This window comes from Myotis brandtii, unplaced genomic scaffold, assembly GCF_000412655.1.
Source record: "Myotis brandtii unplaced genomic scaffold, ASM41265v1 scaffold11, whole genome shotgun sequence".
Lineage (NCBI taxonomy): Eukaryota > Metazoa > Chordata > Mammalia > Chiroptera > Vespertilionidae > Myotis > Myotis brandtii.
This window is the reverse complement of record NW_005353752.1, coordinates 317548-345545: the sequence shown is the minus strand read 5'-3', so window position 1 is coordinate 345545 and position 27998 is coordinate 317548. Positions and strand designations below refer to the sequence as shown.

The window sequence follows — 27998 nt, the reverse complement described above, 5'->3', positions numbered from 1 at the left end:
CCAACCCCCTGATCGGCCCTGCTCTGTGGGTGACAGGGGGTGGCGCCGCAACCTGCCCATCGACCCTGCCTTGAGTGTGACAGGGGGCAGTGCCCCAACCCCCCAATCGGCCCTACCCTGAGCGTGACTGAGGGTGGCATCGCAACCTCCCGATCCGCCTTGCTCTGTGCATGACAGGGGGCGGTGCCCCAACTCCCCAATCAGCCCTGCTCTGAGCCCTACCAGGGGCTGCACCTAGGGATTGGGCCTGCCCTCTGCCACCCGGGAGCAGGCCTAAGCCAGCAGGTCGTTATCTCCCAAGGGGTCCCAGACTGCGAGAGGGCACAGGCCGGGCTGAGGGACTCCCCCTCCCCTCCGAGTGCACAAATTTTTGCGCACTGGGCCTCTAGTAAACTATAAAAGCAATATAATGTCAATTGATTTTTATAGAGAGAGGAAGGAGAGGAAGAGAGATAGAAATTTGATATGAGAGAGAGACATCCACTGGCTTCCTCCCTCATTCCCCTACTAAGTATCAAGCCTGAAACCCAGGCAAGTGTCCTGACTTGGAATGAAACCAGCAACCTACTGAACAACACTGGCCCAGGCAGAAATGGATGAGTCACTTTGAATTCCAGTCAGCTATGAATAAGAGTTCCTGTTGCTCTGCATCCTGGCCAGCAATTAATGATTTAGCTTTTGAATATTATCTATTCTAGTTAGGTATCTAGTGATATCTCATTGTTCTATTGGTTCATGTCTGAGTCTGGTCGTAATACTTGCGTTGTGTCTTCAGACTGTTTATTCTTGTCTTTGTTATGCCTTGTACTTGCTGAAATGAGAAACATCGCATTGAATAATAGGAACTGAGCCATATAAGTTTTTAATGTGGGAATTTGTTAAGCTGGATGGAAATTGAACTCTTTAGTTTGTTGAAACTATAAGCACCAAAGACTTCAAATTACTCTACTGTCCTTGGCTTTGTCTCTGTTCTTGTCCTTGCAGTTTCCCTTGTGCTGATTCTCAGAGACAATCTGCATCTTTCAGTATTTTCAACTGTTCTTATCACTGTTACTATGCTGAAAGCCGGTTGGTGCAGAGATATGGTAAGGTATGGGAAAGGGAAATGTACTTATAATTTTCTGTCTTAGGAAGCCTGTGACTTCAACATGTGTTTCTGTTCCTCCTTCAAGGCTGCAGCTCTCATTTCTTCTTTAATTGAAGCATTTTTAACCTATTTCTATGAAATATTTTTCCCTATTAACATTATTTCTCTTTATTGACAATAGCTTGAATGGAGGAGATTTCTTCCCCAACTAGGATAAGGTTTCACAGTTGCTTTCTGGTGGATCCCATTCCCCTGGAGTCTGATTTGTTTTTTAGGGCAAACATTCTAGAAGGGTTTCACAGAGATTATTCTTTCCTTCTTCCTTTGAGGGTTCTATGGGGATTTGCTCAGGCCCTCATTCTGAGAATCTGAAGGTCCATAAAAGTGACGAGCCACTGTGACTACAGTCCACAGGAGTGTCTCCCTCTAACACTAGTTTACTAGTTCACACTGGCTGAGCCTCCAATAGTTTATCAAACTTATCATATAAACTAGAGGCCCGGTGCACAAAAATTTGTGCACTTGGGAGGGTCCCTCAGCCCGGCCTGAGCCCTCTCCCATTCTGGGACCCTTCAGGGAATGACCACCTTCTGGCTTAGGCCCGCTCCACAGGGGATTGGGCCTAAGCTGGCAGTCAGACATCCCTCTGGCAGCCCGGGAGCCCTCGAGGGATGCCCACTTGCAAGTGGGGAGCAGGCCTAGCTGCAGTTGGACATCCTTAGTGCTGCTGAGGAGCCAGGAGAGGCTCCCACCATCACCGCTGTACTGGCAGCCGTCCACCTGGCTTGTGGCTAGCAGAGCTCCCCCTGTGGGAGCACACTGACCACCAGAGGGGAGCTCCTGCATTGAGCGTCTGCCCCCTGGTGGTCAGTATGTGTCATAGTGACCAGTGATTCCCAGTTGCTCTGCTGTTAGGGTCAATTTGCATATTACCCTTTTATTATATAGGATAGAGGCTTGGTACATGGGTGGGGGCCAGCTGATTTTCCCTGAAAGGTGTCCCAGATCAGGGTGGGAGTGCCGCTGGGGTGCCTGGCCAGCCTGGGTGAGGGGCTGAGGGCCGTTTTCAGACTGGCCACACCCCCTTCATGGTGGGGATCCCCCCTGGGGTGTCTGGCCAGCTTGGGTGAGGGGCTGAGGGCCATTTTCAGGCTGGCCACACCCCCTTAAGGGAGGGGGGTCCTGCTGGGGTGCCTGGCCAGCCTGGGTGAGGGTTCTGATGTCTGTTTGCAAGCTGACCACAGCCCCTTCAGGGTGGGGGTCCCCACTGGGGTGCCTGGCCTGCCTGGGTGAGGGGCTGAGAGCCGTTTTCAGGCTGGCCACACCCCTTTCAGGGTGGGGGGTCCTGCTGGGGTGCCTGGCCAGCCTGGGTGAGGGTTCTGATGTCTGTTTGCAAGCTGACCACAGCCCCTTCAGGGTGGGGGTCCTGTTAGGGTCAATTTGCATATTACCCTTTTATTATATAGGATAGAGGCTTGGTACATGGGTGGGGGCCAGCTGATTTTCCCTGAAAGGTGTCCCAGATCAGGGTGGGAGTGCCGCTGGGGTGCCTGGCCAGCCTGGGTGAGGGTCTTATGGCTGTTTGCAGGCTGGCCACAGCCCCCAGCCAGCCAAGCTCCCAGTGGAGGCTGGCTGGAAGCAGGTATCTGGGATTTATTTAGCTTCTATATTTGAAACTTTGTTGCCTTTTGCAGAGGTCACAGCCAGCCAGAGCAGGCGGGAAGCTTGGCTTCCTCCAACACCGGGACTACCAAGCCTCCTGCTTACTCCAGCTCCATGGCTGCCGGCCGCCATCTTGGTTTGGTTAATTTGCATATAGTCACTCTGATTGGCTGGTGGACGTGGCTTGGGTGTAGCAAAGGTACGGTCAATTAGCATCTTTGTCTTTTATTAGTGTAGATGTTCCTAAAGGCTTCTGCTCCAGGTAGGAATATCTCAGGTACAGTATCTCTCTGAATGTACCTGTCACTATAGATTTCAAGGTGGAAATTTGCTCTGTAACTTGAGTTCTCAGTTTGTTTTCACTTTGTTCAGCTTCTTTGGGTTTAGGGATATGAAATAGAATTTTCTTATGTGTTAATTTTGCTATTCCTACTTTAAAGATGAGAGAATTGGAGTTTTTCATTTTAATACAGCTAATGAGTGATGAACTAAAGACTCAACCCCAGGTCTTCTGATGCACATCCTGTGTAGGCTCCAGTTCCCTGCCTTGAGTTCAAATGGCATATTAAACTTTAGGGCTTCTATTGCATTAAATTCTTCCTAGTTATAACATTAAGAACCTATTGACCATCTAACATGTAAATCATGGGCCATGTGACTGATAAGAAATAAATGACAAAGTTCTACTCTCAAATAATCGAATGTAAAGTGACTAAGAAATAAGTACAAAGCCACATACTTACAAGCCAGAAGTCATTTAGTATTCCAAATCATGTCCACAGACCCTATGCAATCTGCCAATATATAGTGAGGAGTCCACAAAGTTTTAATAACATTTTTAATTAAGTAAATTTATTTTAAGACAATATTTTAGATAATGCATTGTCATGAAACTTTATCTCATCTAAAAGAACCTCACGTTAAATCAAGTTGTTAATTTTAGCTGCATTATTTTTTAGGTTTTTATTTCTCCTTTTAAAATTTGTTTTTTTCCATACATTTGTGAATGCTGAAACTACAAAAGTATGTGCAGCTTTGTTTACATATAAGTAATATTAAATGGAAAACAATTTAATTAAATAATAGGGTCTACCACCCAGCTTTTACAATAAAACACGGTCCACAAATTTTTTTCTGTAAAAGTTCCGATATTTAATATTGGGCTTTGTGGCTATTCCAATAAGGCTGTAGATATTAAGCAGTCAACAGGCTGCATGTGGTCCACAGGCTATAGTTTTTTGACTTCTGACTTAAAATTAAGCCTAGTATGTTTTCTTGGGGAAAATAATAAGTCACCACTGGAGTGATGTCGGCAAGCTGGCAGAGTAAAAAGCTTCAAGTTCCTGCCCTGCTCCCCTCGAAACAAACACACACACACACACACACACACACACACACACACACACACACACAGCAGAAACTGTCAGAACTAACATTGTCAGAACTCTGGAAAATAATCAGTTTTATAGCTACAAAGAAAATGCTGAATCAAGAAATAGGCAAGCTAAAAATAGTAAACAAGCTTGTGGCTTTCTTTTTATTTGTCTTGTTATATTTCCCTCTAAATCAATAACAGGATTAAAAATGTCAACTTCCATTCCCAATGTGGGACTGAATAGATCTTATTTGCAAGTTTCTGTGTATGTCTGTTTTAGTCTGTCTGAAGAACAGAAGCAAGGTGCTCATCTTTGTTTTGCCTAATATGGAGCCCATTAAGAACAGAAAAGTGGCAAGCAATGACTGTAAGGATAACCAAAAACTCATAGCAATCGGGACAAAATTACAGTTGAGACATATAATAGACTGCTAAGTCCTCAAAGGAAAAGCTGAGGAGAATTTATTTGAGGAATTAGGAAATTCAAAAGCACCCATGTATAGAGGGGAATTTAGAAATCCATGTACTTACACAGAGCAGGACATATGCTCAAAAACATGAAGATACTAATCTTTCACTTCTGACTTAGCTCTAGGCTAACTGTTGAAGGGACATCTTACCAAGAGACAATCTGTGAAGACAATAAGAGGTTGTTTGTTGTCGCAACTCCTAGCATTCAAAGAACTCTCTGTCAAAAATTTCCCTGCCCAGCCCGGCCTTCATGGTTCAGTTGGTTGAGCATCAACCTATGAACCAGGAGGTCACTGTTCTATTTCTGGTCAGGGCACATGCCTTGGTTGTGGGCTGGATCCCCAGTGTGGGGAGTGCAGGAGGCAGCCAATCAATGATTCTCTATCATCATTGATGATTCTATCTCTTACTCCCTCTCCCTTCTTCTCTGAAATCAATAAAAATATATTTAAAAACAAAAGAATTTTCCTGCCTGGCTGGTGTGGCTGAGTGGTTGAGCACTGACCTATGCACCAGCAGGTCACTGGTTTGATTCCCAGTCAGGGCACATGCCCAGGTTGCAGGCTCAATCCTCAGTGGGGGCATGTAGGAGGCAGCTGATCTATGTAGATGTTTCTCTCTCATCAATGTTTCTATCTCTCTTTCCCTTCCTCTCTCTTTAAAAAATCAATAAAAACATTTTTAAAAATATTCCCTGAACATAAGCTAAAGAAAGAGAGACTTCAATGAAAGCAAACAAGGAATATATTATTTCCAAAAATACTTTGGAATAGTCACTAAACAAAGTAAACTAGACAATCATCAACAATTATTAATGAGCTAACCCTAAGGAAGAGTGAAAATCTGACTTCCAGAGTTACTACATTGTAATACACAAATTCCAGATATCAATGAAAAAATTTCAAGGCATGCAAAGAAACAGGAAAGCCCATTTAATAGAACAAAATAAATGGATAGAAAACATCCCTAAGGAAGTCCAATCATTGGATTTACTAAGCAGAGATTTTAAAACAATCATAAGGGTGCTCAAAGAACTAAAGAAAATATTGAACAAATAAGTATAAAAATAAAGAAAACAATGAATAAACAAAATTAAAATGTCTTTAAGGATATAGAAGATATAAAGAGGAACAAAGCAAAAATACTAAAGCAGAAAAAGACAATAACTGAAATAAAAATTTTACTAGAGGTGATCAACAGTAGATTTGAGCAAGCAATAGAAGGAATCAGTGAACTTAAAGGTAAGACTATTAAAATGATCAAGTCTCAGGGGCAGAAAGAAAAAAAAAATAAGAAAATGAACACTGCCCAAGGAACTTATGGGACAGCAAGAAACAGGTCTTCTTATGTTTTATGGGAATTCCAGAAGAAGAAAAGAGAGAAAATAGGATAGAAAGATTCCTTGAATAGCAATTTCCAAAAACACGGTTCAAATTTGACAAAAGACATGAATGTGCATATCTAAGAAGTTCAATGAACTCAATGCAGTATAAATTCAAAGAGATCCACATAAAGATATCTATATATATAAAAAGCCTGTGACCATGATGACCAAATGACGGGTCCATCTTCCTGGCCCTCAGACTGCAATTGATCAGGGGATGGCTAATGGGGAAATTGGGGTCCCTCAGGCTCCGATCAATTGGTGGCAGGGCGACTAGTGAGTGGCTGGAAGCAGACCTCTTGGTCCCTCCTCCCAGCCCTCAGACTCCAATCAATCAGTGTCGGAGGCAGGGTGGAACTGGGGACTGGTGAGCGGGCAGAAGTAAGACTTCTTGGTCCCTCCTCCTGGCCCTCAGGCTGCAATCGATGGTTGGCAGTGGCTGGGTGGAACTGGGGACTGGCTCCCTTAGTAGTCCTGCAGGTTCAATCTCCAGAGGACAGGCCAGGCACCAACAGACCAGCACCGCCGGCATGATCCCAACAGCACTGCTGGCCTCCTGGAACTCAGCCTCGGGCACTGCAGCTGCTTCCCCTCCCTAGACACTCCACAAGGATGAAAAGATACTGCCAGCAGTACCAGGGGTGACCAGCGGTGACTGTTCTCCCCATGCTTCCTCCAGGTCACTCAAGCTGGCCCCTGCCCACCCGACTCCAGATGAAGTGTGATCACTGCACATGGAAGGAATGTAGTAAAAAAACAAAAACCGATGACCAGGAGAATGCCACAGTCAACGTCTGGAGTCTGGCTCAGGAGAATGAAGAGAAGGGAGAATTCCATAAGTTGGCGGACGCCAAAATATTTCTGAGTGACTGCCTGGCGTGTGACAGTTGTGTGACCGCAGAGGAAGGAGTCCAAGTTTCTCAGCAGAACACCAAGGACTTCTTCCGTGTTCTGAACCTTAATAAGAAATGTGATACCTCACAGCACAAGGTGCTGGCAGTGTCCATGTGTCCTCAGTCTCTGCCTTATTTTGCTGCTACATTCCGCCTCAGTGTCACTGATGCATCCAGAAGGCTCTGCGGCTTCCTCAAAAGCCTTGGGGCGCACTGTCTTTGACATGAAGATAGCTGTGGACTTCAGCCTCCTGGAGAGTCAGAAGGAATTTGTGCGTCGGTACTGCCAGCACCATGAGGAAGAGCCCCAGCTACCCATGCTGACCTCCGCCTGCCCCAGCTGGGTCTGATATGCAGAGTGGTGCTGGGTCACTCTATCACCCCCCACCTCTGCAGGCCAAGTCTCCCCAGCATATCATGGGCTCTCTGGTGAAGGATTACTTCTCCAGATGGAAGAACAAGATTTTCCACGTCACTGTGGCCCTGTGTTATGACAAGAAACTGGAGGCCCTTCGAGAAGATTTTCCCACAGCTTTGCATAGTTCCCGGGGTGCTGACTGCGTGTTAACCTCAGGTGAAATTGTCCAGATAATGGAACAAAGTGACCTCACCTCAAATGATGCCGCCTTGGACAATTTGTTTGGAGACATGAAGGAGGAGGAGATGAGGCTCCATGAGGGTGCCAGCTCCGACGGGTACCTGGCACACATCTTCAGGCACATGGCCAAAGAGCTGTTCAATGAGGATGTGGGGGTGCTCACCTACCGCACCCTGAGGAACAAAGACTTCCAGGAGGTCACCCTTGAAAGGGACAGAGAGGTTCTACTGTGCTTTGAGGCTGCTTAGGCTTTTGCAACATCCAGAAGTGGTCCTGAAGTTGTAGAGGGGCAAGTTCCCCTGCCACTTCGTAGAGGTCCTGGCCTGCGCTGGGGATGCCTAAGCGTCAGGGGCCAGGCCCAGGCAGAGGATGGGCATGCAGACAGGGCACTGCTGCAGCAGATGGAAGGCATCTACGCTGCCATCCGTGTGTGGCCCCGGAGACCAGTGCCCATGTGCAGGAGCTGTACCAGGAGTGGCTGGTGGCGGGGGGGGCGACTCCCTCCAGGCCCAGGCAGCCCTGCACACCACCTAGCAGGGCTCAGGGCAGCCTGCCAGGACATCAAGTGGTAAAGGTCCAGCAGATTCCCGGCCTGCAGGCCGCCTGAGGAGAGGTGTCAGATGCGTGAAGGAAAGGCTTAGCATCTCTGTCATCACTTTGGTTTTCAGAATTCCCTGCTCCCCATCTGGCAGCTCCCTCCCTCTGAGGGGTTCTGTCAACAGCACATGGTGCAACTGGAATATTGTATCTCAAGAGGATTGCCCAATGTACGTATCCTTTTATCCAACGATGAAAAAAATCCCAAAGAACAAGAATGGAGACAGAATACTGTCCTTTAGGCTTAAAAAAATCTCGGAAGTGTCCTGCGAAGAGCTGAGATTTGGTTCTGTCTACGTGCCTCAGAGAGATTGGATGAGGAAATGCCCTGATTTGACCCTGACTTTACCCACTTATGTTACTCTTAAAGGTGTCTTTGCCACAATGTAAACTGCCACCTTTTGGAATAGGGGCTCATACGAAAGTCTGCATTCCCAACTTTTCTTGAAACAGATCTGTGTTCTGCAGCTGTGGCCACCATCCTGAGACCTGGTCCTGTCAACCAAGTCCTGTCACTGGGAATCAGGGGGCACTGGAGTGGAGCTCCCCTCCCCCCATGCCCTTTTACATTCAGAGATTGAGCTGAACTCACTTTCGGGGAGGCCTGGCAAGGGTGACAGGTGTCACAGATGGAAGGATGGAGAATGGTGAGGCAGACACCCTGCTCGGTCCCTCCCTGGTTGGGGTCAGGCAGATGAAGGCTGGCCAGCCTAACCCACAATTGGGTGAGATAGCGTCCTCTGTGTCCACCTCTCACCCCGTGGGCCCGGCCACTCCCCTCAGCTCCTGGCAGAACTCTGCATTCCACGACAGTGCTCTCTGCCCTCACATGCTGCTTGCACTAAATGAGAAGGAAGAGAACAGTTGGCCCACAGACAACTACACAGAAAGATAGGGCTCATGGCTGTTGAGCACAGTGGCGGTGGCAGGAGCCTCTCCTGCCTCTGTGGCAGCGCTAAGGAGCAGCCAGCCGAGTGGTAAGGAGCAGTGAGCAGGCAGGCTGTAAGGAGTGAGGGGTCCCGGACAGTGAGAGGGATTTCCAACTGTCAGGGGGGAACAGGCCTAAGCCAGCAGACGGACATCCCCTGAAGGGTCCCAGACTACGAGAGGGTGTAGGCTGGGCTGCGGGACCCACTCCCCAGTGCACAAATTTCATGCACCAGGCCTCTAGTATTATAATAAAAGAGTAGAAAGACAAAGGTAAAAACAGAATCTTAAAGAGAGCAAGAGAGAGCAACTTGTCACATTCAAAGGATCCTCAATAAGGTTATCAGCCAATTTCTCATCAGATAGCATGAAGGTCATGATATATTTAAAACACTAAAAGAAAAACAAAATAGGCAAGAAAAGAAATAGAAGGCATTTGAAAATGAGGGGGAAAAGCTATCTAATCATAGATGGCATAACCCAATATACAGAAAATTCTAAAAGAATTCACAAGAAAATGCCCAGCTGGTATGGCCCAGTGATTGAGCATTGACCTATGAACCAGAAGGTCACAGCTCGATTCCTGTTCAGGGCACATGCCTGGGTTGCGGGCTTGATCTCCTGTGGGGGGCATGCAGGAGGCAGCCAATCAATAGTTCTCTCTCATCATTGATGTTTCTATCTCCCTCTCCCTTCCTCTCTGAAATCAATAAAAATATATATTAAAGAGAAGAAAAGAAAACAATTGGATTTACAAGAGTATCCAAAACAACAACAACATAGAAATGAATTTAACCAAAGAGGTATTTTACACTTTCAGACTTGTACACTGAAAGCTATGTAATATTTCTGGAAGAAATGAAAGAAGATTTAAATAAAGGAAAAGACATCCTGGGTTCATGGTTTACAAGATTTAATATTGTTTTAAAAAAGACCCCGAATAGCTGCAGTGATCCTGAGAAAGAAGAACAAAGTAGGTGGGATCTCAATACCAGATATCAAGCTGTATTACAAAGCCACTGTTCTCAAAACTGCCTGGTACTGGCACAAGAACAGACATATAGATAAATGGAATAGAATAGAGAGCCCAGAAATCAGCCCCAACCAATACGCTCAATTAATATTTGACAAAGGAGGCAAGAACATACAATGGAGTCAAGACAGTCTCTTCAATAAATGGTGCTGGGAAAATTGGACAGATACATGCAAGAAAATGAAACTAGCGAAGCAATTTCTTCACTGATACAGCTCCTAGGGCATTGGAAACTAAAGAGAAAATAAACAAATGGGACTACATCAAAATAAAAAGCTTCTGCACACAAAAGACACCATCAACAAAACAAGAAAGCCCACTGCATGGGAGAACATATTTGCCAATGTTATCACTGATAAGGGTTTAATCTCCAACATTTAAAGGGAACTCATACAACTTAACAAAAGAAAGATAAACAATCCAATCAAAAAATGGGCAAAGGACCTAAATAGACACTTTTCAAAAGAGGACATTCACTTTTCAAAAGAGGACATTCAGAAAGCCAAGAGACATATGAAAACATGCTCAAAGTCACTAATCATCCAAGAGATGCAAATCAAAACAACAATGAGGTACCGAATCACTCCTGTCAGAATGGCTATCATCAACAAATCAACAAATGACAAATGCTGGAGTGGATGTGGAGAAAAAGGAACACTCGTGCACTGCTGGTGGGAATGCAGACTGGTGCAGCCACTGTGGAAGACAGTATGGAGTTTCCTCAAGAAGTAAAAAATGGAACTCCCATTTGACCCAGTGATCCCACTTCTGGGAATATATCCTAAGAAAGCAGAAACACCAATCAGAAAGGATATATGCACCCCTATGTTCATAGCAGCACAATTTACCATAGCTAAGATCTGGAAACAGCCTAAATGCCCATCAGCAGATGAATGGATTAGAAAACTGTGGTACATCTACACAATGGAATACTATGCTGCTGTAAAAAAGAAGGAATTCTTACCATTCATTTGCAACAGCATGGATGGAACTGGACAGCATTATGCTAAGTGAAATAAGCCAGTCAATGAAAGAAAAATACCACATGATCTCACTCATTATGGATAATTATGACCATTATAAACTGATGAACAAAAATAGATACAGAGGCAGAGCAACATTGACCAGACTGTCAAACTACAGCGGGAAGTCCGGGGAGGTTTGGGTGGGGGTAAGAGATCAACCGAAGGACTTGTATGCATGCATATAAGCATAACTAATGGACACAAGACACTGGGGGGTATGGGAGGCCAGGGGAAGGTCAAGGGGAGAAAAAAAAGGAAACATATGCAATACTCTTTGTAATACTTTAAGCAATAAAACAAAATTTAAAAAAAGATTTTATATTGTTATGATATCAATACTAACCAAAAGCAATCTATAGACCCCCAAAAGTCCCTATGAAAATTGTAGCAGTCTTTTTGCAGAAATATAAATGTTGATCCTCTTCAAATTTATATGTAATTTTAAGGGACCCCAGGTAGGTAAAAATAAATGTTGAGAATCAAAAACAAAGTTGCAAGACTCACATTTCTTATTTTCAAAACATACTACAAAGCTACAGTAATTTAAAAAATAGTGGTACTGGCATAAAGATAGACATTCAGGGTGGGGCAAAATTAGGGTTGCAGTTGTGAGTATATGAAACACAGAGTTTATTCTTATATTATTATTTATTAATTAGTGTATCATTTTCCATTTAAACAACAGTAAACCTACTTTTGCCCCACCCTGTATAGACCAATGGAATCGAATAGAGAACATATATGCTAAAATGGTTTCAACAAAGGTGCCAAGACCACCCAGTGGAGAAAGAATTGGGTCTTCAACAAATGGTACTGAGCAAAACAGATTTTTCACATGTAAAAGAAAAAATTTAGACCCTTAGCACACACCTTGTACAAAAATAAACTCAAACTATCAAAGTCTTACAAAGAAGAGGTAAATCTATGAAACAGAAGAAAATAAAGGGGAGAACCTTCATGACCTCAAATTTGGCAATCGATTCTTAGATTGACAACAGAAGCACAAACAAACAAAATTAGATAAGTTATATTTCATTGAAATTAAAAAGTTTTGTGTATCAAAGGACATTGTCAAGAAATGGAAAAAACAACCCACATAATGGATGAAAATATTGCAAATCATATTTCTAATAAGGATTTACTAGCCAGAAATGTAAAGAATGCCAAGTTAACAATAAAAATCAAGTACTAGTAATCCAATTTAAAAATGATTAAAATATTTGAATAAACATTTCTCCAAATAATATATGCAAATATGTCATAAGTCCATGTAAAGATTCTCAATATAATTAGTAGAGAGCTGAAAATCAAAACCACTGGCCATGAGATGCCACTCCACATCATTAAGAGGGTTTGTAATTAAAGAAAAAAGAAAAAAAATAACAAGATCACAAAGATGTGAAGAAATTTGAATCCTCATAAATACTGGTGAAATGTAAAATAGAGCAAGTGCTATAGAAAAGTGTGACAGTTCACCAGAAAGTTAAATCTAGAATTCTATATGACCCAGAAACTCCAGTCCTTAAATATATGTTCAAAAGAATTGAAACTGGGAATTGAACAGATGTTTGAATATTGATGTTTAAAATAGTATTATTTACATAAGCCAACGTTTGATCTTATTTTGTTATATGCTATACATTAATCTATAGGATAAAAATAGTGAAAAGACTTTTTTTGTGTTTTTTTGGAACATTATTTGCTCTCTATGTGCAAATTCTCCTTCTAATTTTCCCTCTTACCCATAAGCCCTGGAAAATGGGCCAGGTATATTAAGTAGTCAAAACCTACTGCTTTCTTTTTAAAAAAATATATTATCTTTATTGATTTCAGAGAGGAAGAGAGAGAGAAAGACAGAAACATAAATGATGAGAGAGAATCATTGATTGGCTGCCTCTTGCACGTCCCCTATTGGAGATCAAGCCCACAATCCAGGCATGTGCCCTTGACTGGAATTGAACCTGGGACCCTTCAGTCCACAGGCTGATGTTCTATCCACTGAGCCAAGCCAGCTAGGGCCCCAATGCTTTCTTAAACCAAGATGATAGACACTATTGGTAGCCATCTGGTTCAATTGGTATAACTTTTCCAATTTTGAGCTAAGGAAGGAGCTGTTGTATTTGACTCTGGAGGCTAGAACCAAAAGTCTAGGTCAGGGGTGGGCAACCCCTGGCATGCGTGCCAAACATGGCACGCCAGTAACTTTTGCTGGCACGCGAAACCCTCTCTTATAATCTTCCATTTACAATTTTTTTTCTTAATATCGACTTTTTTTATTTTTCAGATAAATTCAGTGTAGGTGCATCTTAGATAAATAAATAATTTTACATAACAAGTTATCTTAAAGACAATAGACATGGATTGACGAGAGAGGGGAAGAGCAATTTCTATGCCTCTGCCTTAACTCTCCCTGCCTTCCTAGATCCGACCAGTGTTTTGGTTTCATCCACATACGCTTGGGAATCTTTGTTCTCAGTGATGAATTTTGTTAAGTCTCATAATAGGAGTAGCCTGACGGATGAAAGTAGTAGCTTGTGCATATCTCTGAATGTCACGAAATATAAACCTGATGTAAAATCTCTGTCATCAGTGATACAGCAGCAAAAGTCCCACTGATAATATCAAACAGAGTCATAAAGTTTTCTGTCGGACTATCAGTGTACATGTATACATTAAAAATAAATGTATTTTTCATCATCATGTACTGTGTTTTTGTCGCTCAAATGAATTTTATTATTTCTTCAAGGTTCTTCACATACATACACCTAAGAGATATCAAGTAGGCATAACATGTTCTCAAAAAATTAGGGTTGGCACACAGAAGAATTTTGAGTCAGAGATTTTGCTGGTTTTGGCACGCACTCACAAAAAGGTTGCCCACCCCTGGTCTAGGTAGACCCAAAGATGGAGGGCTCATTCTGAACTACATGTAAATGTAAGTAAGCAGATATGCAGAGTTCAGAATAGACACTGGCAGCTTGGAGAAGTGGAGAGAGCCACCTCACACCAGATGACTCTCCAACACACCACAAAGGGCAGCTATCCAGCTTTGACTCTTCCCGGGTTCTTGGAGATGGGTACACTTAAAGTATGCTTTAGTTTGTTCAAATTAATTTCAAATCATATGAGAAACCTTGAAAGTCTAACCATCCCCGTGTGCTAATATCTCCTCTACAAAATCCACAACAAACAGTCATGCCGCTTCCACGTGAATTTTCCCCAGGAGGCTGCCAGCATGCTGAGGGTGGCAGTGCAGGTTCTCCTCCCACAGAAGCACTCTCTTCCATTCAGTGGTGGAAAGCTCAGAGCAAGTGGAAAATCACAGTGAGCACCTTCACTGGAGGAGCCAGCTCTGCATCTCTAGGGAGCCTCGCTTTTATAACATATATTCAACCTGCACATGTGTCTGACAGTCTGAAACTGCTAAATAGACAAAGACTCCAGCTCTAATGCAGATTTTGAATACTGCATGGAGTTTAGATAGTGTGGTGTCAGAAGATGAAAAAATCCCATCAGATGAACTGGGTTTGCCACCTTGTCGGTACTGCCGCCAACCAGGAAGGATATCTAGCAAAGCTTAAAAGTTGTGTCACACCAGCAGGAGCTCTGTCACTGCTGTTCTGCCAGCAGCAGCGGAAGTGCTGTGCATGTGAGAAAGTAGCTATGTTACACCACTGCTGGGGAAGAACTCTAAAGAGGCGAAGTTCAGAACAACAGCAATATGCAATTAGCCTGCAGGTCTCTTTTCCTATTGAAAAGGAAATGCATTTGTATATTTCTGGGCAACCCACACAACTTATAAAGATGGCTGGTTTTATTTTTTCCTACCTTTTGTAGTTATGACATTTCAAAAGAGAGGCTTGCCATGACAGCCTTGTTTACTGCTTGCCAGATTCCTCATGGTAATTTTCATGACATAATAAGCTGAGGGTGAGGACGGCCAGGAATGGCTGTGCCATGACCTCCCCTCAACCCCAGATGCTCAGGTCTGTTGATGATCCAGACCTAGAAGTCAGCAAGCTTGATGCTGGTTATAAATTTCTTTTAAAAGTAAAGCAGGCTGTCCTGAAGCACTAGCTTGCCTTCTAATGAGTCAATGAGTTATTGAATAAACTTTCTTTTATGCAGGTGTGTTCCTGAGACATGATATTTCTTCTGTTTTCTTCCAAAAATTACACTCACGGAAGAAAAATTCCCCAAATTGATGAGGAAAAATGAGTCTTTATTTTCCCTCATGGAAGACATATAAATCTTGCCTTATTTCTTCTGAGTTGACTTGAGAGAGGGACCAGTGGCATGAAGTAAAGCTCAGTTCAGCTCCTCCTTTATGGTAGCTAGTTTACCTGAGAAGAAGACCCTTTGCTTCTGGTATGACACAGATGCCATCTGGTGTGCTCTCTCTCTCTCTAGTTCTACTAATTGAAAAGACGTGCCAAGCTGGGAAATTCAAACTGTCTTGTACGTGTATAATTAGTCAGGAAGTAAATGTGACACTTTAGTTTCCTGCCATACATTTTAAAGGGAAAATAAACTACCTAAAGACGATCTACATGGAACTCTTCAGTCAGGATAGGGGAGAGAGGCAGCAATAAGATGGGTAATGGTGTTAGGGAGGAGTTGAAATGAGAAAGGTGTTAACTGAGAGGGTAAAACCATGGGAGCTAAACAAAGAGTAGTATCTGTTAGCACCCGCCTAAACCAGCAGCACCCTGGACTGTACAATTAACCTTCATAGGTCCCGTGTCCTTATCTCAACTCCCCAGCACAGAAAATAATAAACACCCTTCACACAGATCAGAGGAATTTTTAAGATTGCAGCCTATGAAATTGGAAACAGAAAAGGAAGTCATGAATAAACTGCTCTTTTAAAAAAATATAAATGGCCTGGTTTCTACATTAGAAATGTAGAGCTCATTTGTCACTTAAGGGTTAACCCACTTTAAATACAAACCCTCACATCACTTCTGTATAGTTCATGGGAAGGATTGTTTTCATTCTCATGAGGGGAAGAGAGGGCCTATGTCTATGCCCTCAGATAAAATGTAAAAGATCCCAGCTCATCCCTCAGCAACTTGAAGATATCGAAAGGGACCCATCACTCAGGTAAGAGCTTGGGTGCCCACTCAACCCAGATCTTTTGCCCCTGTGTCAACCCAGCCTTAACAATTTTACAAGCCCCAACTTGTATCCTTTCCAGAGATAGTACTGAGATTCTTTAGTAGCTGCCTGCTCTGCCTGGTGTTTAATACATATTTCTTCAAAGAGCTTCCACATACCACCCAAGATAGATCTGCTCTTCTATAGAGGAAACAGAGCGATGGAGGATGTGGCTCCAAGTCACACTTTCAGGGGTGGCAGAGCTCAGACTGCATGACCCTCATGCTCCCCACTCCCCCTGCCCTGCCAGCCCTAACACTATGCCTTTGCTCCAATCAAATTATTTCTTAAGAAGCTATTCAATTATGCATTCCTATGATCACTGCAGCATTATTTACAATAGCCAAGATTTGGAAGCAGCCCAAGTGCCCATCAGTAGATGAGTGGATAAAAAAGCTGTCGTACATTTGCATAATGGAATACTACATGGCTGTAAAAAAGAATAAAATCTTACCTTTTGTAACAGCATGGATGGACCTGGAGCATATTATCCTAAGTGAAGTAAGTCAGAGAAAGACAAATACCATATGATTTCACTTATATGTGGAATCTAATGAACAAAATAAACAAACAAAATAAAAACAGACTCATAGATACAGAGAAGACTGGGGAGGGGAGTTGTGGGGCTGGTTAAAAAAATGAAGGGAGAAGTACAAATTGGTAGTTACAGAATAGTCACAGGGATATAAAGTACAGCATAGGGGATATAGTCAATAATATTGAGATAAATATGTATGGGGCCAGGTAGGTTCTTGAAGCAGTGGGGGAACCACTCTGTAAAGTACATGATTTTCTAACCACTTTGCAGAACATCCGAAACTATTACAGAGTAATATTGAATGTAAACTGTAATCTATACTAATAAAAGGGTAATATCCTAATTAGACCGGAGACCTTTCGGACGTCCTTCTGGACAAAGCCATGGTGGCAGGGTTGAGGCAGAGATGGTTAGGGGCGATCAGGCCAGGAGGGGAGACAGTTGGGGGCAAGCAGGCAGGCAGAGGGGAGCAGTTGGGGGCAAGAAGGCCGGCAGGGGGGACAGTTGGGGGTGAGCAGGCAGGCAGGCAGAATGGTTAGGGGCAATTAAGCAGGCAGGCAGGTGAGTGGTTAGGAGCCAGTGGTCCTGGATTGTAAGAGGGATGTCCCCTGAGGGGTCCCAGATTGGAGAGGGTACAGGCCAGGCTGGGGGACACCCCTCCAGTGCACAAATTTTGTGCACAGGGCCACTAGTTGATAAATAAAAAAGAAGCTATTCAATTAATTTTAGTTCAGAGACATATTGGTTTTTGTTAAAATTCATTAAGAAGTATCCATGTTGATGTTCCTCTGACATTGGTGTTTTAAATGAATTGCAGTACAGTGGGTGTGGAGATAGAGTCTGGACACAGACAAGTTTTGTTGGAGTTTGAATGCAGCACTTGTGCCCTGAGCCAGTAACTAAAACTCAGAATCCTCAGTGTTCTCATGAGTAAAATGAGTGTGCTAATCATACTCCCTCAGTGAGCTATTGGGATTATTAGATAAATTAATGCACATGAAATTGTTTTATAAATAATAAACATTAATTAAATATTATTGTTTTAATGTGATTCTTGGAGTAGTTGTTATTTTTGTTCATTGCTGTCAAATAAGCATAAAAGCCTGGAAGATGTTGCCACCATCCAGTCCTACCCTGACAGACATTGGTAAGGCTTTCCATGAAGACCTGCTCCCCAGACTCTTGGGTCTTATTACCATGTGTTTTCCCACTGGTAATCTACCCTTACACCCACTCACATATTTAGATATCCTCACTGAGTTGGTGCCCTGTTGAATTTCAAAGGCGTGTGTAGCTTATTCATTCTGTGTTTATTGGAAATGTACTCGGCTGAGGCTAATCATTACCTTCCCTGACAACACGTGACTCTAAGAAGACTTGCCACAGCCCCAGGCCCTGCTACCTAAATAACCACATTATAGATATTGTGACCAACCACCTTCAGCCAGAAATGACTGAACCAAGGGATTCCCTTAGTGAAAATCAATTACCCAAATTATTGCTGGTCACCCACCTAGGGATGACCTGAAGAAGTGAGTTGGTCTATCCAGCTATAAATTTTGAAGATTTATAGGGACAAAATTTGTATCAATATATGTGTTCCCCAGCTCCTCTCCTTACCCACTTTTAGGTATCTCTATTGGCTCTTAATTCCTTTCCCTCTATAGAGAGTTCTTCCTTTTGCAGAAAAGTTTCATTATCCTTTAGTGATGACAAATTTAAAACTATCAAGCAATCAAATGAAAAAGAATTTATATGAATGGATTTCTGAAAGAAAAAAAGGGCAGTAGGATGAGAAGAGCTGAAAATAATCAGTACTGAAAACTCTGCAGTGTCCATGTGGACTGAAACTCTAATTGAATATGGGACTAAACTGGAAAAGTATGGAAAACTCTAGACACAGAACTTAAAAATCTGGGGGCGGTGTGTGATCTGCAAAGATCAATCAACTCCATGGATATTTAGGGCCTTTTGTCAGATTTTTCTCTGTTGCCCCAAAAGCAAAGTTTTATTTAGTAAAATAAATCAATGCACTCTATGTCAGCATCAGTCAGCCTGGGAAACAGAGGAACTAACTCTTCAGGAGCCAACGATAATCAAGTTCTGGCATGAGTTTGTTTTATTCATTCTTTTTCCTCCCCCTCTTTTAGACTAATACTTTTTAATTTTGAAAAAAAAGCTTCATGAATCATTCTGTAGCTGCTTAATATTAATAGTAATGGGATTCATTCCATTTAAATGGGCTCGTTATCATGCCAGCTGCCAAGCTAGTGTCTCCAAATAGGCTTCTGAAAATAGAATCTTCTAAATATCTTTCTTGCAGGATAAAAATGGAAAAATATACAAATATTGCCAAAGTTCACACTAAGGTCAACATAAGTTGACAATTCAAATTTACCAAACCACTCAAAGCAATATTCTTTATACTCCATCTATGAATTATTTCAGCTCCCTAATTCTTCCCTAAACTGACTGTATGTTACTCACACTGCCTTTCCTTAAATGATCTTTTAAACCTATCCAAATCATGCCTCATCCATAACACCTTGCTCAATCTCTATAGTAATAAATAATTCTCCCACTGTGTGCGCATTTTCATTTGTATCTATCTTCTCTAAAACAGGCTAAGCTCCTTCAAAAGAGAGTCTGTGTCTGTGTTGTGGCACCTAGTATAATCCCAGAAGAGAACCATCCTTAAACAAACCCACATTATGTTACACTAGGGCCCAGAGCACAAATGCGTGCACATTGAAAGGAACTGTGGGCCGCAAGGCTGTGGTGGGCACAGGGTCAGGTCTCGGCTCATCCTCCATGCCCCCACTCGGCTCTTCCCACCACAGCCCTCCCTCCCACCCCAGTCCCCTGTCTGCCAGCAGCCCCACTCCCACTGATGCCACTCCCATGGGCTGACAGCGCCATCCCTGCTTGTACCCGCTGATGGCGCAGAGCAATTGAGGCTGGCACCAGCAGCGGGTGCAAGCAGGGCCAGCGTCATCAGCAGGTGTGAGCGGCAGCTACTGCCCCAAATGCTCCTCAACAGCGGGGGGAGGTTAAGAAGTCCTCGGGGCAATCGGGGCCAGCAGCCGCCACTCGCACCCACTGACAGCACCAAGCGATTAGGGCCGGCAGCAGGTGCAAGCAGCAGCTCTGGTGTCGGCAGTAGGTGCGAGTGCTGGGCCGGACCATGGCGCAAGCAAAGAATTTTCAGTAACCTCCAGAGGCTCACCCAGATGACAGCGATCAGTGCCCCGCTTTGGTCTGGTGCCCCTGCTCACCTGCTCCACCATCCCACCTCAGCCAATGCCCACCATGTTCCATGCTCTGCCAACTGCTGCCAATGCCTGCCATGTTCCATGTGTGACCCCTGATGGTCAGCACATGTCATAGCAGCCAGTTGTTCAGTTGTTCAGTTGTTCCACCATTCGGTCTATTTGCATATTATCCTTTTATTATATAGGACTAGAGGCCCAATGCACAGAATTCATGCAAGGGGCTCAGACCCCCACTGCTGTAGCAGTCACCTCTGCCTCACCCTCTGGCCGCCGCAGCAGCTTCATCCGGAAAATCGTCTGGTCTAATTAGCATATTATGCTTTTATTATTATAGATTATTGTCCACACAGTTCCCCAACCTTTGTGGCCAATAAATGGCACAGTGGGGATGTATTATTGCTTTCCAGGTATAGTCTCTCAAATTAAGCAGATTAGAATTATGTTTCACACCCCCAGATCCATAGCTCAGATACATTATTGAGCCCATCAAGTGAGTTTAAGAAAACCTTCTAAAAAGGAAGGTCACAAGGTGAAGAATAAGCTAGCTTTCAAATTAGCACACAGGGTAGAGAAATTTCCCCACCTTGAACACAATAAGATTTACTGTGTCATGACAGGCATGCCCAGTTCAAAGTTTCCCAAGGTAGGAACCATGCTTCATATTGTATTTCATTCAATAGTACCTTGCATACTGCTGAACACATAGGAGATTCCCAATGATTGTATTTTTCATGAAGTAATGATGGTGATAAAAAGGAAATAAAAAGAAGATAAACCAGATAGGAAATGCACAGTCCCTGACAAATTTAAACATAATTATATTTCTTTACATATTCTTTCTTAACAAGTAACAGACTAACTTGTGTGTGTGTGTGTGTGTGTGTGTGAGTGTGTGTGTGTGTGTGTGTGTGTGTGTGTGTTTGTGTGTGTGTGTGAGAGAGAGAGAGAGAGGGGGAGGGGGGGCCTGGCCTTGAGAAGTGGTCCAGTAGGTCTGTTTGACATCTGGTATCCTTCTCTAAGAAAACAAAACCCTGGGTAGGGGAGGCCAGGAGAAGGTCAAGGGGGGAAAAAGGAGACATATGTAATACTCTTTGTAATACTTTAAGCAATAAAACAAAATTTTTTAAAAAAAACCCTGCTGTCACCTGTTATCTTTATCTTTTTGTTGCCCTCTGTTTTTCAGATTTTCTGGGGAGATAACTCTTCTCTTAAAAATTTTTTTTAGAAATGTACTCTTCTCAACCCTGAAATATACCAGTGACACTCAGCAAAGCCCCACATCTTCTCTTTCCTCTCCTAAGTGTTTCTTTCTTACATCCTTATTTCTTTCTACTTAGGAGATCAAGAGATTGATCTTCTTCAAATCTTACCTCATCTATTTGATCCTTCCTCCTTTTCCCTTTCATTTCTGTTCATGGAAATGAAAGAAAGAGAGATTTTTTTTTAATAAAAGGAAAATGTGACAGAATGCCTTCCTGCAGAGGGACTAGAAGATGGGAAGGAAAAGAAGTAGAATAAATTGGTGGGAAACCTTAGAATAGTGCTTGGAGCTGTCTTTGTGCTATAAATCCTACAGCACTAATTTCACAGGGTGTAATGTTTCTCAGATTTTTAAAAATTGTTCTTATTAAGTAAACCCTTGCCAGGATAAAGTGACTATTTGTATTGGATTCTCTTTTTTGAATTTAACATTATTTATTTGCTGTCCACAGAAATTTATCTTGAATAGCTACATAAAACATAATGTGTATATAATGTGGTGCGTGCGCAAAGGAGGAGATAAAATAAACATCTATTGAGTACTTGCTCTGTGCTTGTACATCACCTGGTCAATAAGTTCCAGCCTGTGGCTCGGGATAATCACATGACACTCACAGGAGAGAAGAGCTCAGAGGACATAGGGATCCTGAGGATATTGTTTAAGCCACCCTGTTAGGAAGTAGCCAAATCAGATTTTATATTTCGTTCTATCAGACCCTAGAGTCCATTTAATTATTTATGTTATGTTTATTGGTTTATTTGGTTGTTTCCTCAACAAATATCTTCCAGGCGCCTGCCAAATTTGTGCCGGGTATTGCTGGAGACAAAGTGGAAGTGAAGACAGACGAGACTCATGAAGGAGTTGACACTTGGGCCTGGCTTCAACTCAGTGGGATATAGAGATGAAGTTGTTTAATTTTTTCCTATCGCTGCTTCAGCTTCACTCATTCCTTTTCTACACGTCAGAAAGATCATTACCCCCTTTATAAAAATCCCACAGGATTCAAACCCCAATCTTATATCCAATTGAAAAACACTTCTCCTCCCCTCCCTGCTGCACCAGCCAGACTTGAGGTCTGTGGGATTTGGAGAGGGCCGAGGACAAAGTCTCCTATTTCACTCCTCCTCTTTCAGGCTTCTGAGGTGCTGATGCTCATGTGGCTGTTGGTAGTCTACACCAGAGGAAGGGTGAGGATTGTGGGGATGTGGGGCCAGGATAAGGAGCTCTTAAGGAGTTTTTCCTAAATTCCCCTGTGTGGCTGGGAAACCATGCCAAAGGCTGGCCTAGCACTTCCTATAGGCAGATGTCCACCTTGCCGGGCCCATGTGGCTCTGCACATGAAAGCTTCATGGTCCTGGAAAAACCTTCAGCCCAAATAAAAGAAGCAAGCTGGATGGGACATTATGATACTGATTCAATCATTTGGCTCAATTTGCTATGGGAAAAATAAATAAAGAGAGGGACAAAAGACCAAGAGCAAAACCAGAGAACTGGAAATAAAATAGCTTACCAGCCAGTACTTTTTGTGCATATCTTAAATGGTTCAAATACATTCCATTTATTTTTATAAAATCTAAAATGAATTTTCAATTTAAAATTATTATATACCAAATGGTTACATGTTCAGATCTCTTGACTTCTAAGCAATTAAGTGTTTTTATAGCTGGTTATAGAACAGAAGCAGAGGCGTAAAATGTCTCAAAGAAATTTAAGTGAGGTGCTAACTTAAAAAACGAATGATAATGATGACACTTTCGTTAGCAATGAGTTAGTACTCACAAAGTCTTGATAACATCAGGCTCAAAAATGCTAAGTGGGGATTCAGTATGGATTGTGAGGCAGGGAATAAACAGGGCCCTATCTCAGGTAGAGAGATGGAGTCTCAGGTAAGAAGACAGCAACTTGGGACAAAGGTCACAAGAAACAAAGAAAGCACAGCAGCCCTATCTGTTTTGGCTCAGTAGATAGAGCGCTGGCCTGCGGACTGAAGGGTCCCAGGTTTGATTCCAGTGAATCAGCCTGGGTTGCAGGCTCAATCTCCAGTAGGGGGCATGCAGGAGGCAACTGATCAATGATTCTCTCTCATCATTGATGTTTCTATCTCTCTCCCTCTCCATTCCTCTCTGAAATCAATATATAAGCACAGGAATTATGCTCAACCAAGACCTATGGTGGGAGACACAATGGCTTGACTCTATCACATAGGGAGAGAGCAAGGGGAAAGAACACCCAGCCATCCTCTTCCTCTCTCCTTTCATTTGCTGAACCCCACTGAAGCCACAGACAGATGATGAGATCCAAGCTCCATAAGCCTCCCAGAATATAACGCACAGTGGAGGTGGGTGAGGAACAGGTCAACGGGGCAAGTGGAACATATTCTGCCACCATTCAGGGACTGACTTTCACAGTGGCCTTACCTGGAGACTGGTTATGCCTAGTGGAGAGTTGGGTTATATGACTACAATACATTTTTGGGATTCCAAGAAATAGCAGGTAGTTGGTGAAAGTGTGATAGAACACCATAAGGTGCTAGACTTTGCATAAGCAAATTGAGCCCCAGAGATGACAGAGTTATCAAGATTCATCAATGAATGTCAACCTGACTGCAATTATATTCACCAGTTTATACCACCAGGATACTTGAGTTACATGCATGCATTGATTTGCTGTTCCATTTGTGCACAATAGTATAGTCTGAGCCTAAACTGTATGTTTCTGGTCCCCTGCCAGAGCTATGGGCTTTGGATGGACTCTTTAACCAGGTGTCTGAAGAAACCTTACCACCCTTGCTCTGACACTTTTACAGGAAATTCAGTGTCTTAGTAGTGAAAATGGTGATCTCAGTTTCACAGGCTGGATAAGAGGGTCCAACAAGCTAGTGTACATGAAAGTACTTTGTGACCTGTAGGGTCTGACAGACATCATCTCATATACAACCTGGTGCCTGTGCTCTATTCATCATTAACACCAAATATTATCTTTTCATTCAAAGGTTGCTGAGCAGTGCATAGGCACACATTACCTCATCTAGGTTCATTTGAAATAAGTTAATATATTTTATACTTTAATCAAAACAAATAAACAGATGATACAAGAAATGCACATTTCTTGTGTGTCTGACTCATGCAGGATTTCTGATCTGCCACAGATGATTTCTTCTCTGAGGACTCACCCTCCTCCATGTAGGGGCAAGGGGCACGGAGTTTTGACTGAATCCCTCACTGCACACCTGCTGGTCAGCCTCAATAGTGACACGGAGCCTCAACTTATAACATTGCCCCCCATGAATCAGTGCCATCTTTGTCTTTAAGACTCTTCTGTGCCCACCTGTACAGCCCAGCAGTGCTATATGCTGTAACAGAAATTGTCATGAAGCCAGCCAGGTACCTCTGGGCACTCTGTAAGGATCAGTGCATGAGTATGTACTGAATGGTAGGTGGGTGTCCACAGGGCAAGGAAAGACTGAGTTTCTGGACTTTACTTGCCTCACTGGTTTAGGTAGTGCCAGAGTTGCAAAGGAAATCCAGATAAACCTGCTAAAACCACACACTTGGAGCTGTGTGCATTCTGGGCACCTCTCTCAGCTCCCGAAATGTTGGGTTTCCTTGGTTTGGTCACTGCCACCTCTTTAACTCTGCACATCTCTTAGCTGACTTCCTCTTTTTCCTTGGCTTCAGTCACTAACTAGTTGAACAAAAATAACTCACAAATCTCCATGTCTGGGCCTAATCTCTAATCTCCTGATCCTCAGACCAATGCATCTTACGCCTAATAGTGGTTTTAGACAAGATATTCTGAGCACTTACTATTTTTAAGGACTTTAGAAAGTGGATATTATAATTATTCTCATTTTACAAATAAGGAATATGAGGCCAGAGTGGTTTAGCTACTCTTCTTTGGCCATGTGGTTTATAGATGTGGGAACTGAGGCTTGAACCTTAGTATTTTGTCTCCAGAACTCATCTTCCTAGCCATCCTGCTAATCATGGCCATGCCCCAAATCTCAAATTCAATCTCAACAGTCATTCTTGCCTGTTTCATGCCCTTTCTCCCATTATGTTCCTGACTCTATGCATATCACCACTTGTTATCTACTTATTCAAGACGGAAAGCAGAAGCTCATCCTTCATTTCTCCCAACCCTTACCTTGCCCCTACATAGTCACCATTTCCTATAGAGTCTTCCTTCTTATTATATTTCCCAAAACCATCTGCTTCCCCAGATACCACTGCCCCTTGCTGACTCAAACAGAGATTAGATCACAATTCTGTTCACTTGGATAAATAACCCCAAGTGGTCTATCCCCTAAACTCCCCTTTTCCATCCTTTTTTATTCCAGCTATGAGCTACCCTCCATTAGTCTTCCATTACCCTCAGGTTGAATCTCAAAACTCTTAACTCAGAAGATGAAAATCTGCATAATCAGGCCATGTTTTGGCTTCAGCCTCATACCTATCCTTACCCAAATACCTCTACTCCAGAGCTGGAACTGCTTGCTATCCTCAGGTTGAGTCTGTCCTGTGGTCTTCTATCTCCATAATGTCTGTCCCATTTTATTAGCTAATACCTCCTCACCCTCCAATTCTCAACATCTGTGTCAGATCCTACCTAAATGTGTTCCTGAACCCCCAAGAGAAGATTAAGGTCCCTTTTGGGTGATCCTACTATTGCCTTTGTCAATTCTGTCTTAAAATAGCTTGTTTACTTATCTATCTTCCCATTTGATTCTCCACACCTTGAGGAAGGAATCTATGACTTTTTCACATTTTTATCCCAAACATCTAGTACAATAGCTTATATGCAATCATCTATTTGAATGAATGGTTGCATGGGTAGTATACAGTTTTAGAAATAGACTCAAGAGCCAGAAAATATGGGTTCAATTTTTTACTCTGACACTTAGAAGCTTTTGGACCTCCATCAAGTTATTTAATTTCCCTGTGCTCAGTTTCCTCATCTGAAAAAGGAAAATTCTGTATGAAAGGGAAGTTGCATTTAAAGGTCTCATATGATGAGTCATTTTGTAGATTGATTTGATATTCCCTAACATATCTGCAAGCCATGCCTTCTCTCTGCAAATCCAAATCCTATTCATGACAAGGTCCCATCCAGGTGCCAATTCCAGTATTCACCCTCTCCTCAACACCACAGCTGGAAGGGCTATCTCCCCTCTGCTCACTGATACAACTCTTGAATCCTCTTCACCTTTTATTACCCCTGTGCATATCACTTTATATTTTGATGTGTGTGGTGTGCATATCTTTCATTATGCTTGAGCACAGGAGCCAAACCTTTCATTTCCCTGTGCCCCAACAGGGCCTAGCCTAGAAATGGATTGGGTAGGAGTCACTTAATGTATGTCTGTAGGTAGAAATCAGATTTTCACCAATAAGATTCACTTCCCATGAGGCACAACCAAACCCAAAGTGGTAGTTCAGAAAGAAGTATAAACCCCAACTCCAACCTCAAGAGATGGAACTATCATTTGCATCCAGCCTCAAATGCTAAGAGGGACTAGCTGGTAAGAAGAAATGCAGCTGAAATACCAATTTCTCAGGAAGCATGAAGAGGCATCTTTTGGAGTGCTTTGCAGGCCAGGACTGCAAAGATATTAGCTTATGGTTCCAAGCTTATGGTTCTACAACTCTGTCTGGTGGAAAAAAATTATTTAAAGATATATATGTGAAATAAAGTTTGGTTATAGCTTTTAGATGAGTCTAATATAGAATCAGACTATACCCATAGGTGTAAAAAACATCTTCAGCATTATTAAGTCTCACTACAAACTCCTTATTCTCTGTCCACAAAGAATTAAGCCCAGTACTTTGCAGCACCTCTAATGAGTTGGTTTTAAGAAAACATGTCAAGAAAATGTTCTTTTTTCACCAATTATATTGCAAGCTTGCTTAATATTTCTCCTCATGAAATGTGTATATGAAGTGTTTAATACCTTAGAGACCTTAAAAGGTCTATTACTTGTTCTGAGTCAAGTTATACATTGAAAAACATTGATTGATTTTTTTCAATTCATTATTTATACCGATTCAATAATTAGCACTTTGGTACTTGAATAAATCTCCTTGGATAATAGAGTGGTCATGCAGGTAAGAAATGTGTGCATGTTGGTGGATAAATAGAGGGCAAATTCACTCTGTCAATAAGCAGTGGTTTCTCTGGAAATCTAAACTTCCAATAGGAAAGTAGCCACATGCCAGGCTTCTGACTGTGAAAGCAGGGGTCTGAGAGTTCAGTGGAATATAGCATTCTAACTGGCCCCACAGCAGAGTGGTGAAATACTGTGCCCTAGATTAAACCTCCTTAGAAAAGTATTTCTTGATAAAGATCACACGTTACTTTGAGTAACTTCATGCAGCACCTTTCACCCATGACACAAAATATCAAAAATGCAGTGTGGCCATAAATGGCACTAGGAATTTTTCATGCCAGCGAACAGACCAGAACCTGCCCCGCACTGCACAGCTACAATCCTTGTGCTGCTGCTCATTTTCTGACACCAACTCTGAAGAAAGGCACCGGCATTCTTACCCCCTCACATCATTTCCCTGTTACCAAGGCTCAAAGTCTCTTCCCCTAGAAGGCCTTCATTTCTAGATAGCCATGGTCTTCCTCCATCTGAGACAGGGTTCCGATCAAAGCTGCCTTGGCCTTTCCTCAGTACCCTTCAACATCGCCCCAAATTGAGATTTGTATCTCTAAC

At 42.8% G+C, this 27998-nt stretch overlaps 1 pseudogene; it reads left to right on the top strand.

Annotated features, from left to right (window-relative positions):
* Positions 1–6693: 6693 nt before the first annotated feature.
* LOC102242094 lies at positions 6694–8077 on the top strand (annotated as a pseudogene).
* The last annotated feature ends 19921 nt before the right edge of the window (positions 8078–27998 follow it).